This window comes from Heteronotia binoei, chromosome 6 (assembly GCF_032191835.1).
Source record: "Heteronotia binoei isolate CCM8104 ecotype False Entrance Well chromosome 6, APGP_CSIRO_Hbin_v1, whole genome shotgun sequence".
NCBI lineage: Eukaryota > Metazoa > Chordata > Lepidosauria > Squamata > Gekkonidae > Heteronotia > Heteronotia binoei.
The window spans coordinates 132205169-132218071 of NC_083228.1; the positions used below are offsets into that span (position 1 = coordinate 132205169).

The following is a 12903-nucleotide window of genomic DNA, read 5'->3' on the forward strand; positions in this document are numbered from 1 at the left end:
CCCCCCACACTATTTTCTTTTCTGTTTTTCTTCTTTTTGGAGAGGAGAAAGGGAGAAAAGAATTTGAGAAATGGAAAGGAAAGGAATGAAAAAACAGAACTATAGGGTAAAAACCCCCAACAACGTTGTGGTCTGAGATTCAAAATTAAATTTGAGTCCAGTAGTATCTTAAAGACCAACAACGTTTTCCAGGGTATATACGCTTCCGTGAGCTGACTTTGTTACATCCTTCTGATGAAGGGAGCGTTGACTCACAAAAGCTTATACCCCCGGAAAGTGTTGGTCTTAAAGGTACTACTTGACCTGAATTTTGTTCTACTATTATAGACTAACATGGCTACCCAACCCCCACCCCCACCCCTTACTCTACTCCTCTGACCTATAGGTCTTGAATAGCATTTCTCAAACCTAGCTTGGAATATGAGGGGGAAAGGAAGAATTCAGATCAGGCAGGGTCTGTCTGTCCGTATGCTACAGAGACAACTTTTCTCTTATATGTTGCCTAGGGCTACCAAACTCCTGGGCTGGGCGGGGGTTCTTCCGCTCGGGAGGTTCCCAGCCTGCAGGCCCTCATTGGGCAGGCGGGGGTGGGGATCCTCTCCCAATGATGCACATAGCGCTGTGAGAAAAGTCCCCCACCAGGGGCCACAGAGGACTTGGCAACTCTAACGTTGCCTGAACTCTCATGGCCTAAACTAAAAATTTAGCTGGAACGTATATTTTCTATTCTTGAATCAATAGTAATTTAGAAACAAGGATATCTGCTGAGGAACTGGTCCACTGTTGTGTCAAAGGATTAATCCATTTCTGTCTCATCTTATTATACCAGGAACATTCAAATCAAACATAAGAACACAAGAGAAGGCACGTTGGATCTTGTCATGAGCCCTGATGAGGTGGTGCTGGAAGGGTTAACAGACTTGGAAGAATTGCTAGCCAGTTCCTCAGCTGAACAAACAGCAGCTGGCCCATCAATCACTCTCCAGGCACCAGTGTCAGCTGTTGACGATCAATCTCCTCCAAGTTCTCCTCCTCCCATCTCAAGAGTTCGAAGCAGACTCCGGAAAGAACTTTCAGAGCGAAGACATGAGGCAAACCGATGCTTCAGATCTCTCAGCCCTGAGTTCTAGCAGAGTCACTGCCACCCAGGGAGCAGGCTGATTGAGGCTCCTATATAGCTCCCACCCAGGACCTGGTAACCTTGTGGAAGCAACAAGTCTATTTTCTGGCTTGCATCCACGCTCCTTCCTGATTCCTGATCCTGACCTGCTTGACTTCCTTGGCACCCTGACCCTTTGGCTTTTGGACATTGACTTCTGATTCCGGTTTGGGATTCTGCATTGGTGACTTGGCTCCTGCTTGACTTCCTGGACTTTGACCTTGGACTGGCTTTGGACTCCTGTCTGCCTGCACCCTGAGAACATGACAGATCTGGCCAATGGCCCATCCAGTCCAACTCTCTTGTCTCACACGGTGGCCAAAACCCAGATGCCATTAGGAGGTTCACTAGATTCAATACCTCCTAAACCATAGCTGTAATATCAAATTGAGAATGGCATGCCAAATGTGCGGCCTTCAGAAACAGCAGAACATAATGTATTTAATCTTGCAAGCATAATTGCTTGTCTGTACTTTGGGACCATTAAGCTGAACAATTACTTAAGGGTTGTAAAGCTTGGGAGAATCCCAATATGAAGAGAAGAGTAAACCCACCTAGCTCTGCATATGGTTCTATTTGCATCTGTCTTCATAATTAGTTTTTTAATGAGCTACAGGCCGTCCCTGTGAAGCAATTACATTTCCTGAGTCTTGTAGGGCATTCAAATTTTCTTTTATTGCTACGTTCCACGCCCTAGCGAGGTTATCTTGCTTCATATAAAATAGTCAGCTGTTATTCTCTGAGAATATTATTTTGAGTCTCATATTCAGTGCTAGACTCCAAGCTCTAGCTTCAATGGAAAGTTGGCCCAATTGTACACTGAGGGCGGTCACTGCCAACTCACTTCGGTATTCCACAGATTTGTGTTAGTGGTTAATCTATAGTCTCATTTTTTTTATGAATCCATACTGTTGCTCCATATAATAACTGAGGTAGCACCTTGGCGTATTGTCCACAAAGGGTCTTGAGAAATACCTGGAGATTTTGGGTGTAGAGCTGGGGGGCAGATGGTATTTGGGGAAGGGAGGGACTTCTGCAGAATCCACTTTCCCAAAGCAGCCATTTCCTCAAGAGGAACTTTGTAATTCCAGGAGGTTTCCAGCCCCCAACTGGAGGTTGGCAACCCTAGCTCCTCACCTGAAACTACTTCTGAATAGACCTCCTTAGCTCCACAACTGTGCCCTACAGAATAGAAAAATTAACTTCTACAGATGTCCATTTCTTCCAGAGATGACAATTCTCTCAACACACACATGCTGAATATTAAACAGATCCCCAGCACTCAGTGTAGAAAGCTCGGAATGGGATCTGGCCAAGCAACACTTCCAAGTTGTAGGTTTAAGCATCTTAAAGAACGATGGGATGTCCTTTTAAAGAGAATACAGAACAATCCTGAAGAAGTCAATTTATTTCTTCAGCATCTCACAGTGCTAACAGACAAAGCTGAAGGCGATGGCCAGGTGTGATCTGAACCCTCTAATTATCAAGGCAAATTTGTTTACTGGCAATAACTGAAGCAGGAATTTAGTGATTCATTTGGTGGCTTTTCATTTGTTTTGTTTTTGAAAACGACAACATTTTAATACATAGAGCCTGTTTGGCTCTTGTTTATGGCTTCTAGTTTAATATGGCTCAGTGACGGAACACAATGAAGGTTTTCAATTCAACCCTTAGTAACACCAATTAAAGGATTTCAATTAACAGCTGAACAGCCATGTAATGCTGAATCAGCACATTGGTCCATCGAGAGCAGCAATGTCAGACTGGCAGCGGCTCTCCAGGATTTCAGGCAGAGGTCTTTCATATCACCTACCCGTCTGTCTGGTTCTTTTAAATGAAGATACTGGTCTCCCACCCAAATACTAACCATGGCCGGCTCTGCTTAGCTTCTGTTCTTTTTTTCCAAAATCAATTAAATTTTATTATATACCAAAGTTTACATCACCTAATTTTTCTAAGATCGGAAACCAACGCTCAGAGTAAACAGAATGATTTAAGGTAGGATCATTCTTGGATATCAAATCTGATATCTTATCCATTTACAAATGGTCCCAGATCTTACTATACCAGTCCTGAATGGTGGGAGTTTTGGAGGATTTCCAATAAAACGTAACAGTGGTTTTAGCCGCTGAAAGGAGAATAACCATAAAGTCTTTTTTGATTTTTTGTAATTAAGATACCTTGCCAATAGTTCAATAATATTACCTCAGGTCGAAAAGGGATTTTGAATCCTGTTAAATATTCAATTTGAGACACTATGTCATGCCAAAAACTTTGTACAAAATCACATTCCCACCAACAATGCATGAACGTTCCAACTTTACCACAATGTTTACATTCTAACAAGACTGAGCCGATGTGGACTAGTAGGTTGCTGAAGAGTAGTTTTTGCTTAACACGATGGCCAAATGGGATACTCCCCTCTTGTGACTGAGGTGTTGACTTGTTAAACATGTTTGACTAGAAAGCCACGTTTGTTGGTTGCCAAGCAGGATGAAGATATCCCTGTCACTCCATTGGATCAACAGATTCATATTTGTTCAACTTTTCTATTGGCTTCTGCATTATGGATTTAATAAACATCACCATAAACCCCACACTTAGAGTGCAGGGGAGGCAGAAAGTCTTTTGGGAGCAGACGAGCCGCTACGTGGGCACAGGAAGGGTTTGTGCTGATGTATGACTGCCGCTGCCACAGCGGAGGAGGTGGGGGGCTGCCCGAGTGCCGCTCTGTCCGAGGGCAGCGGCACCTGAGCGCTGCGCCCGAGTGTGGGCAGAAGTGAGGCGGAGTGCAATGTTCAGGCGGAGGAGGGTCGTGGAGGAGGGGGCGCGGCCAGGCTTAGGCAGTTTCCTGAGCAGTTGGGCCCATGACACCCCCCCCAGAGGTGCAACTTTACGCCTGCAAAAATGGCGATGTGCCCCAAAGGCACTCGTTGAAACCAAAAACAAAGGTTGCCTCCGCTGCTGCGGAAGCTTGGAAACCCCTTAGGGAGCGGCGAGATTGCCTCCCCAATCCCCTCGCGCCTCGGGCTGATGAGCCCCCTCCCCAGCACCCAATCGTGGTCTCCCCCCTCCTAGAAATACTTCCGCTCTGGCCTCACACAACTCAGTTGTTAGGGAGAGGAGCACAAGGCAGGAAACTCTGCCGGCGAGCTCCCAGCCATATGGACTTAGAGTGAGGGACAGGCAGGCACGTTGGTGATGGGTTTTGCACCTCACGGTTGCTTTGACAGTATCTGTAACTTGCGAGGACCTTGCGAGGGACCTCTCTCTCCCCTGGGGCTAACTGCTCTTATTTCCAGGTCTTCCGGAGGCTCTGCATGCGAGGACTGTCGCCCATGGCTGGGTAAGTTCCACTGTCCCCCCCTGCCTCCCCCTCCCCTCGCTCTCGACCGCTCAGTGTGCGAGCATCTCTGGCACTTGAACCAGGCAGTGGGCTCCAGCAGGGGACATCTGCTGACCTCGCTCCCCTGTGCTGCCGCCTGCTCCCTTCCCTTGGTCTGGCCTCTGCCGCGTTCCCAACTCCTGGTGGGGCACGAAGCGTGTGTGTGGCAGCTGCCCCACTGCGGGGACGTGGGTCAGAGACTGTCCCTTTAAGAGAGTGCCTGGCTGAAATGCAGCCTGCTCTTCCAGCCGCAGCCCCTGCAGATGCTCTTGATCTCCGTTTTGCAGGTGGGACTCCAACACAGAGGCTTCTGTGTGTGCTGCTCCACCGCCCCCCCACTCCCTCAGCTGCTTCTGCCCGCCACTCAGAGCGGAGCCCCGCCCACATCGAGACTGCCCAGTGTGCACCAGGGAAACTGCTGCACTCTGTTCCGGAAAAATAAAGTCTGAGATGTGCCCTCTGTTGTCTCTCCTGCTTGGCATATGCTGCAGTTCCTGGGGCAACACCCCCCTCCCCACCGTCAGTGGCCTCTCTGAGGGAGTGCCTGGAAGAGTGGGCAGACTTGGTTCTTGGGAGTGGGGAATGGGCTATGAGCCGCCATGCTGCCCCTAGCATGGCCGGACAGGGGAGGGGGAGTGCCGCCCCTCAGCCTGCCCGGAGCTGACGGCCTACCCGACTGCACAGGGCTACTGGGCACTTGGGGGGGGTTGCTGAAGTGGATGCATGCCCAGTGGCTCTCACTCCTGTGGCCCCCAGGGGAGGTGTTCCTTGCACATAGCGGGGAGCAGCAGCAGGGCAACACCGGGGGGGGGGGGCGGCGCTCCGGGTGGTGGTGGTGTCTTTTGGACTTGGTCTGGCCAATCCCAGAAACACATTCTAGTCGCTGTCCTGACAGGGAACTCCTGCACTTGGCACTTCCTGCTTGTCCGCGTATGCCCCTGGCCGCCAGCCTGCCATTGGCAGAGTCTCTGACAGCGGGAAGAAGCGGGGGAATTGACGGCCTCTCAGGCACGGGCTTTCTGCCCCCTCGCCCGGTCACATGCAACGGGCTGGCCAATCCTGTGGTCCCGTGCGAGCCTGCGCCTTCCCCACCCCCGCCTCAGCAGTGGGCCAATGGCGTGCACCCGGGCGGAATCACCATGGCGACGGGTTCCCTCTCGCTCATCAGACCCCTCTTCCCTCTCCCAGCGTGGCCTACTGTCTCCCCTTTGGAAGCCAACAAGCCCTCTCCCGAGCGGCCGCCTGCCATGTATGTCTGGATTGGGCTGCCCATTACAGAAATGCCTATAAAGAGAACACACGACTGATGTTTATACCAAACATTATAGCAGCCAATATGGAAGGCTCTTTCTTAAGGATAATTATCCTAGGATAACAACTGCTTAAGTAGCTTGAGCACATGTTGTGATTACACAGGCAAGGGTTGAGTCAGAGGTTGGTTTGTGTTGGAATGGAGGGCTTCAGTCAAGAGATTTAAACATGAGATCAAGCTAGGTGAGATAATGGCAGAGCCTCTCTTTAAATGTGGTTCAATGGAATTGTGTACAACAAGAAGGACAAGAGTCTGGTTTGAAGACAAAAGGGATGTGTGCATGAAGGATGCTTGACCTTCCCTACACTTCCGACATTTCTCTCAACAGCTTTCAGGCTGTTTCTGTAAATCTGGGTTCAGCCGTGAAACTGGAACCCAGCTGAGACAAAAGTGACAGCGAAGATCGGCAGAGATCAACCTGGTGTGAATTTTACCAGAGGTTCTTGCCATCCACTGGCTGCTTCGGAAGCAACTCCTTTAATTGGAGGCTTTCCATATCGGCTGGTGCTATATCTTGTATAGGCAGCACCTGTTAAGACATTCCTCCCTCCCAAGAAAGCCTTTTGTACTTCCATAGTGGTGGTAAACTGTGGGTTAGGGTGAAGAAACAACACAGTTGCGACATTTTCTTGGCCTGATTAAACGTGGCTTTGGGCCACAACGGGGCATAGAGGCTGAGACCTTCCCCTGACATTACCTCTTGCCAGGGGCCGTTTTGTAGAAAAATAGGGGGCGCAGCTCAGTAGCATAACTCATTAGCATATGCCACCACCCCTCACCAGCCAAAAGCAACCCGATGCAAGAAAGAAAAGCCCAGAGTGAGTGAGGCCTGCTTGGACTGGCTAGAGATCCAGCCAGCCCAAGCAGGCCTCGCTTGCCTGGGGCTCTGTTGGGCTGCCCCCCCCCACAGTCAAAAGGCTGGCAAGCCACCCACTACCCAAAATCACATAAGAAGTGAAGAAAGGGTGGCACGGGCTTCTCCAGAGGTTAATGAGGGCTGCTGGGGGCATGGCAAAGCTCCTGGTGGGTGGCTGACTGCCCGCTCTCCTAATCCAGGGATTGTTATGCAGCTGCACCTCCTATTCAATGTAGAAGGTAGATGGGGAGGAGGAGCCATCAGAAAGGTTCAGGAGCTGTGCTTCCTGTGAGCTCCTGCTGAATTCAAGGCCTGCCTCTTACCTAGGGTTGCCAATCCCCAGGTGGGGGCAGGGGATCCCCCAGTTTGGAGGCCCTCCCCCCGCTTCAGGGTCGTCAGAAAGCGGGGGGAGGGGAGGGAAATGTCTGCTGGGAACTCTGTTATTCCCATAGAAAATAATGGAGAATTGATCCACGGGTATCTGGGGGGGCTGTTTTTTGAGGTAGAGGCACCAGATTTTCAGTACAGCATCTAGTGCCTCTCCCCAAAATATCCACCAAGTTTCAAAACGATTGGACCAGGGGGTCCAATTCTATGAGACCCAAAAGAAGGTGCCCCTATCCTTCATAATTTCCTATGGAAGGAAGGCATTGAAAAGGTGTGCCATCCCTTTAAATGTGAGGGCCAGAACTCCCTTTGGAGTTCAATTATGCTTGTCACAGCCTTGTTCCTGGCTCCGCCCCTAATGTCTCCTGGCTCCACCCCCAAAGTCTCCTGGCTCCACCCCCAAAGTCCCCAGATATTTCTTAAATTGGACTTGGCAACCCTACTCTTACCACTGGGATTCAGACTGCCTCTTAATGGGGCTAGGAGACTATCCTTCATGAATTTGTACAATCCCCTTTTAAAGCTGTCTATGCCTCAGGCCATCACTACATCCTCCGGCAGCGAATTTCACAATTCAGTCACTCACTGTAGAAAGAAGTATTTCCTTTTGTCAGTCCTGAATCTACTGCCCGTCAGCTTCTTTGGATGCCTAGGGGTTCCAGTATTTTGGAAGGCGTTCTCTCCATCTTGTGTATAATTTTATAAACCTCTGTCATGTCCCCCTTTAGTCATCTCTTTTCTAAGCTGAAAAGTTCCAGACACTTCAGCCTTTCCTCACAGGGAAGCTCTTTGAAGTTCTAGCTCTATGATGTCCTTTTTGAGATACGGTGACCAAGACATGTCTGTATAGCATGGATTCCGAAAAAGTGGGTGCTTATTTGCTTCTGCGTTCAAGTCAAGGTGTTGGTTCTTAACTGTAAAGCAGGGGTCCCCAGCCCCTGGTCTGGACCAGTACCGGTCGGTGGCCATGAGTTGTATAATTATTTCATTATATATTACAATGTAAGAAGAAGAAGACAACATGGGAATAGGGTTGCCAATCCCCAGGTGGGGGCAGGGATCCCCCAGTTTGGTGGCCCTCCCCCCACTTCAGGGTCATCAGAAAGCAAGGGGAGAAGAGGGAAATCTCTGCTGGGAACTTTATTATTCCCTATGGAGATATATTCCCATAAGAAATAATGGAGAATGAATCTGCAGGTATCTGGGGCTCTGGGGAGGCTGTTTTTTGAGGTAGAGGCACCAAATTTGCAGCATAGCATCTGGTGCCTCTCCCCAAAATACCCTCCAAGTTTCAAAAATATTGGACCAGGGGGTCCAATTCTATGTGCCCCAAAAGAAGGTGCCCCTATCCTTCATTATTTCCTATGGAGGAAGGCATTTAAAAGGTGTTCAGTCCCTTGAAATGTGATGGCCAGAACTCCCTTTGGAGTTCATTTGTGCTTGTCACAACCTTGCTCCTGGCTCCACCCCCAATGTCTCCTGGCTCCACCCCCAAAGTCCCCAGATATTTCTTGAGTTGGACTTGGCAACCCTAACTCCAAACCTCAGAGCAGCTCGCAATCTCCTTTATATTCCTCCCCCACAAGAGACACCCTGTAAGGTAGGTGGGGCTGAGAGCTCTCCCAGAAGCTGCCCTTTCAAGGTCAGCTCTGTGAGACCTTTGGCTAACCCAAGGCCATTCCATCAGCTGCAAGTGGAGGAGTGGGGAACATAAGAGAAGCCATGTTGGATCAGGCCAATGACCCATCCAGTCCAACACTCTGTGTCACACAGTGGCCAAAAAAATTATATCACACACACACACATATATATACACACACACACACACACTGTGGCTAATAGCCACTGATAGACCTCTGCTCCATATTTTTATCTAACCCCCTCTTGAAGCTGTCTATGCTTGTAGCCGCCACCACCTCCTGTGGCAGTGAATTCCACATGTTAATCACCCTTTGGGTGAAGTACTTCCTTTTATCCATTTTAATTTGATTGCTCAGCAATTTCATTGAATGCCCACGAGTTCTTGTATTGTGAGAAATGGAGAAAAATACTTCTTTCTCTACTTTCTCCATCCCATTATCTTGTAAACCTCTATCATGTCACCCCGCAGTCGACGTTTCTCCAAGCTAAAGAGCCCCAAGCGTTTTAACCTTTCTTCATAGGGAAAGTGTTCTAACCCTTTAATCATTCTAGTTGCCCTTTTCTGGACTTGGTTCTCCCAGATAAGAGTCTACACACTTAACCACTACACCAAAGTAATAGAAATAAAGCGCACAATTATATCATCCCGAAACCATTATGCCCCCCCCCACCCATGGTCCGTGGAAAAATTGTCTTTCACAAAACCGGTCACTCATGCCAAAAAGGTTGGGGACCGTTGCTGTAAAACACTTCAACACTAGGATGGAACATACACACAAAGCCCTATACATCTCTCCCAGGATAAACATATGCAACCCCTGAAGCTGACCTGACACACTTGGTTAATTCCCAGACATTACAGACATCTTTTGCAAGGTTCTGTTTTTTGTTTTGGTGGCTACACTTCCCCTCAGGAATAGCCTCAAGGAGGTCAGAAGGCTCCCTTTTTAGATTTTTTTTGGCAGGTCTGTAAACACAGGGCCTTTCAAGATGGATATTTTTGTCTCTTTTGTAGGGCTATATTATCTTATGATGTTCTTTTATAGTTTTTGACTGGGTTTTATGCAGCATTAGTTTTAATTTTTGTTGTTGTAAGCCAGTCATAAGTTGCTATAAGGTATGAAAGACGAGGCATATTTTTTTTTAATAAAAATAAAGAAACCAAAGCTTGCCTCTTACACGCCCCTTTTCTCTTAAAAAGCACAGAATCCAAAGTCAAGCTTAACATTTTGACTGCTCAGGCTCTCTGCAGTGTGTGTGCATAATCAGCACTTGTCTATGATCCTCCCACAGTTTCTGTAACTCTGGTCATATGAACGTATGAAGCTCCCTTATACTGAATCAGACCCTTGGTCCATCAAAGTCAGTATTGTCTACTCAGATGGGCAGCGGCTCTCCAGGGTCTCAAGCTGAGTTTTTTCACGCCTATTTGTCTGGACCCTTTTTTGGAGATGCCGGGGATTGAACCTGGGACCTTCTGCTTACCAAGTAGATGCCCTACCACTGAGCCACCGTCCCTCCTGTTGAGATCCTCCCTTCCCAGATTTGCTCAGCAAAGAAGACAAGTCAACATGATAGAACAGTGTGACCCTTCACTCCCATTCCTGACAAATGAGAAACTGTTGACATATGAGCAAAACAAGATTGGGTTTCAGACCATCATTCTACAAAGGGAAACTGTTTTACATGTATCATTACCCTAGGCCTAGTGCGGTCTACAGGCTCTAGAGAAGTAGCAAACAGGACTACATTTCCCAGGATCCCTTCTGTCCCTCTGCTTGGGTTAGCAGAAGTTTTGGAGAGAAAACTTGCCCAGTGGAGAATAGAAGGGTGGGACCTGGAAAGAAAGAATAAAAAGGCACAGCTAGATAGAAAGGGAAGGTTGTTCTCTCTTGAAAGGCTGAGCTAGAGAGAGGCTGCAGCTGGAGGGTTCCCTCATCCAGGGAGGGGTGAGTTGAAAGCATAAGAAGAGCTCCTTCTCAGGCTCCTTCCCACCCCCAGTCAGCTGGCCGGCGGGGGGGGGGGGGGGGGAAGCCCCGCCCCCATAGCCATCATGTGTCTTTCCCCCTCCAGAGGCTTCAGTCTCTACTTGAGAAAGCGTTCCTCTTTGGATGATGTGTCTACGTCTTTAAGGCTGAAGGGGAGCGGGCGGGGGCGGGGGGAGGAGGCAGAAAAACATGGCTGTGAAAGGAGCCCAGACTCTCTGTTGGTTGCACAATCCTTGCAGAGGTTGTTTGCATAGTGTGAAGGTAAACTTGTGGTTACTCCGTGTTACTGTGAAAAACTTGAAAGTTCAGCAACTTGTGAGTAGAGGTGCCAATTCCCAGGTGGGGGCAGGGGAGCCCCAGTTTGGAGGCCTTTTGGAGCTTCAGGGTCATCAGAAACGGGGGGGGGGGGATGGACAGAGGGAGGGAAATGTCTGCTGGACCATAGTGTATAATGGAGAATTAATCCCAGGGTATCTGGGGCTCTGGAGGGGCGGTTTTTTGAGGTAGAGGTACCAGATTTTCAGCATAGCATCAGATTAGTCTCCTCAAAATGCTCTCCAAATTTCAAAAAGATTGGACCAGGGGGTCCAATTCTATGAGTCCCAAAATAAGTTGCCCCTATCCTTCATTATTTCTAATGTAGGGAAGGCATTAAAAAGGTATGTGATCCCCTTAAATGTTATGGCCAGAGCTTCCTTTGGAGTTCAATTGTGCTCGTCACAACATTTGCTTATGGCTCTGCCCCCAATGTCTCCTGGCTCCACCCCCAAAGTCCCCAGATATTTCTTGAATTGGACTTGGCAACCCTAGTTACACTACAGTAATTTGTCTGGTCTGTGTAGGGGGGAGGAAAGGTTAAAAATGTCCATGCTTAAACCAACAGCACATATCAGATGCTACTAAAGTGAATAACTGGTGGAAGAAGAAGAAGAAGAGGAAGAGGAAGAAGAATTGCAGATTTATACCCTGCCCTTCTCTCTGAATCAGAAACTCAGAGCGGCTTACAATCTCCTCTATCTTCTCCCCCCCACAACAGACACCCTGTGAGGTGGGTGAGGCTGAGAGGGCTCTCACAGCAGCTCCCCTTTCAAGGACAACCCCTGCCAGAGCTAAGGCTGACCCAAGGCCATACTAGCAGGTGCAAGTGGAGGAGTGGGGGATCAAACCCGGTTCTCCCAGATAAGAGTCCACACACTTAACCGCTATAACAAACTGGAAGACCTCACAGATCCTCCAGCCTTCGAGCACTTTGCAAAATGTTTCTCAATTATTATTAAATGAATATTATTGAGTGTTATTGAATCAAATAATAAAATAATTTCTATTTCTAAAAGAATTATTATTGAGCTTGTAAACAACGTGATTGAAAGCACCAGGGCTTTTTTTTTTTTTGAGCTAGAACACACTGGAACACTGTTCTGGCTGGCTTAGACAGTGCCCCGGCTCAAAAATAACCCTTGCAGCTGCCGTAGCCACCTCCCTGGAGCCCAGCTTGCTGGCAGGGCTCAGGGGGCTGAGCTGCACTTGTGCTGTGGTTTCCCTGGAGCCTGGGCTGCCAGCTGGGCTTGGGGGGCTGAGCAGTGCTTGCGCCGCGGCTTCCCTGGAATGCAGGTCATTGGCTAGGCTTGAGGGGCTGAGCCATGCTGCCGCAACAGCTTCCAAAAGTCTGGCCTCCCTTGGGATCCCTGTGCCAAGAATAAAAGAAAATTCTGGTCACTCAGTCAGTGCACCTTGACTCCCAGGCACGTTTCTTGCAGCTAGGGTTGCCAATCCCCAGGTGGGGGCAGGGGATCCTCCGGTTTGGAGGCCCTCCCCCCGCTTCAGGGTCATCAGAAAGCGGGGGGAGGGGAGGGAAATGTCTGCTGGGAACTCTGTTATTCCCTATGGAGATTTATTCCCATAGAAAATCATGGAGAATTGATTCCGGGGTATCTGGAGCTCTGGGGGGGGGCTGTTTTGGGGGGTAGAGGCACCAAATTTTCAGTATAGCATCTAGTGCCTCTCCTCAAAATATCCCCCAAGTTTCAAAAAGATTGGACCAGGGGGTCCAATTCTATGAGCCCCAAAAGAAGGTGCCCCTATCCATTATTTCCTATGGAAGGAAGGAACTGAAAAGGTGTGCCGTCCCTTTAAATGTGATGGCCAGAACTCCCTTTGGAGTTCCATGATGCTTGT

At 48.8% G+C, this 12903-nt stretch overlaps 1 protein-coding gene across 9 annotated transcripts in view; it reads right to left on the reverse strand.

Annotated features, from left to right (window-relative positions):
* Positions 1-12903, reverse strand: part of MCF2L2 (MCF.2 cell line derived transforming sequence-like 2) — a 356849-nt gene that overhangs the window by 75120 nt on the left and 268826 nt on the right. The window lies entirely within an intron of this gene.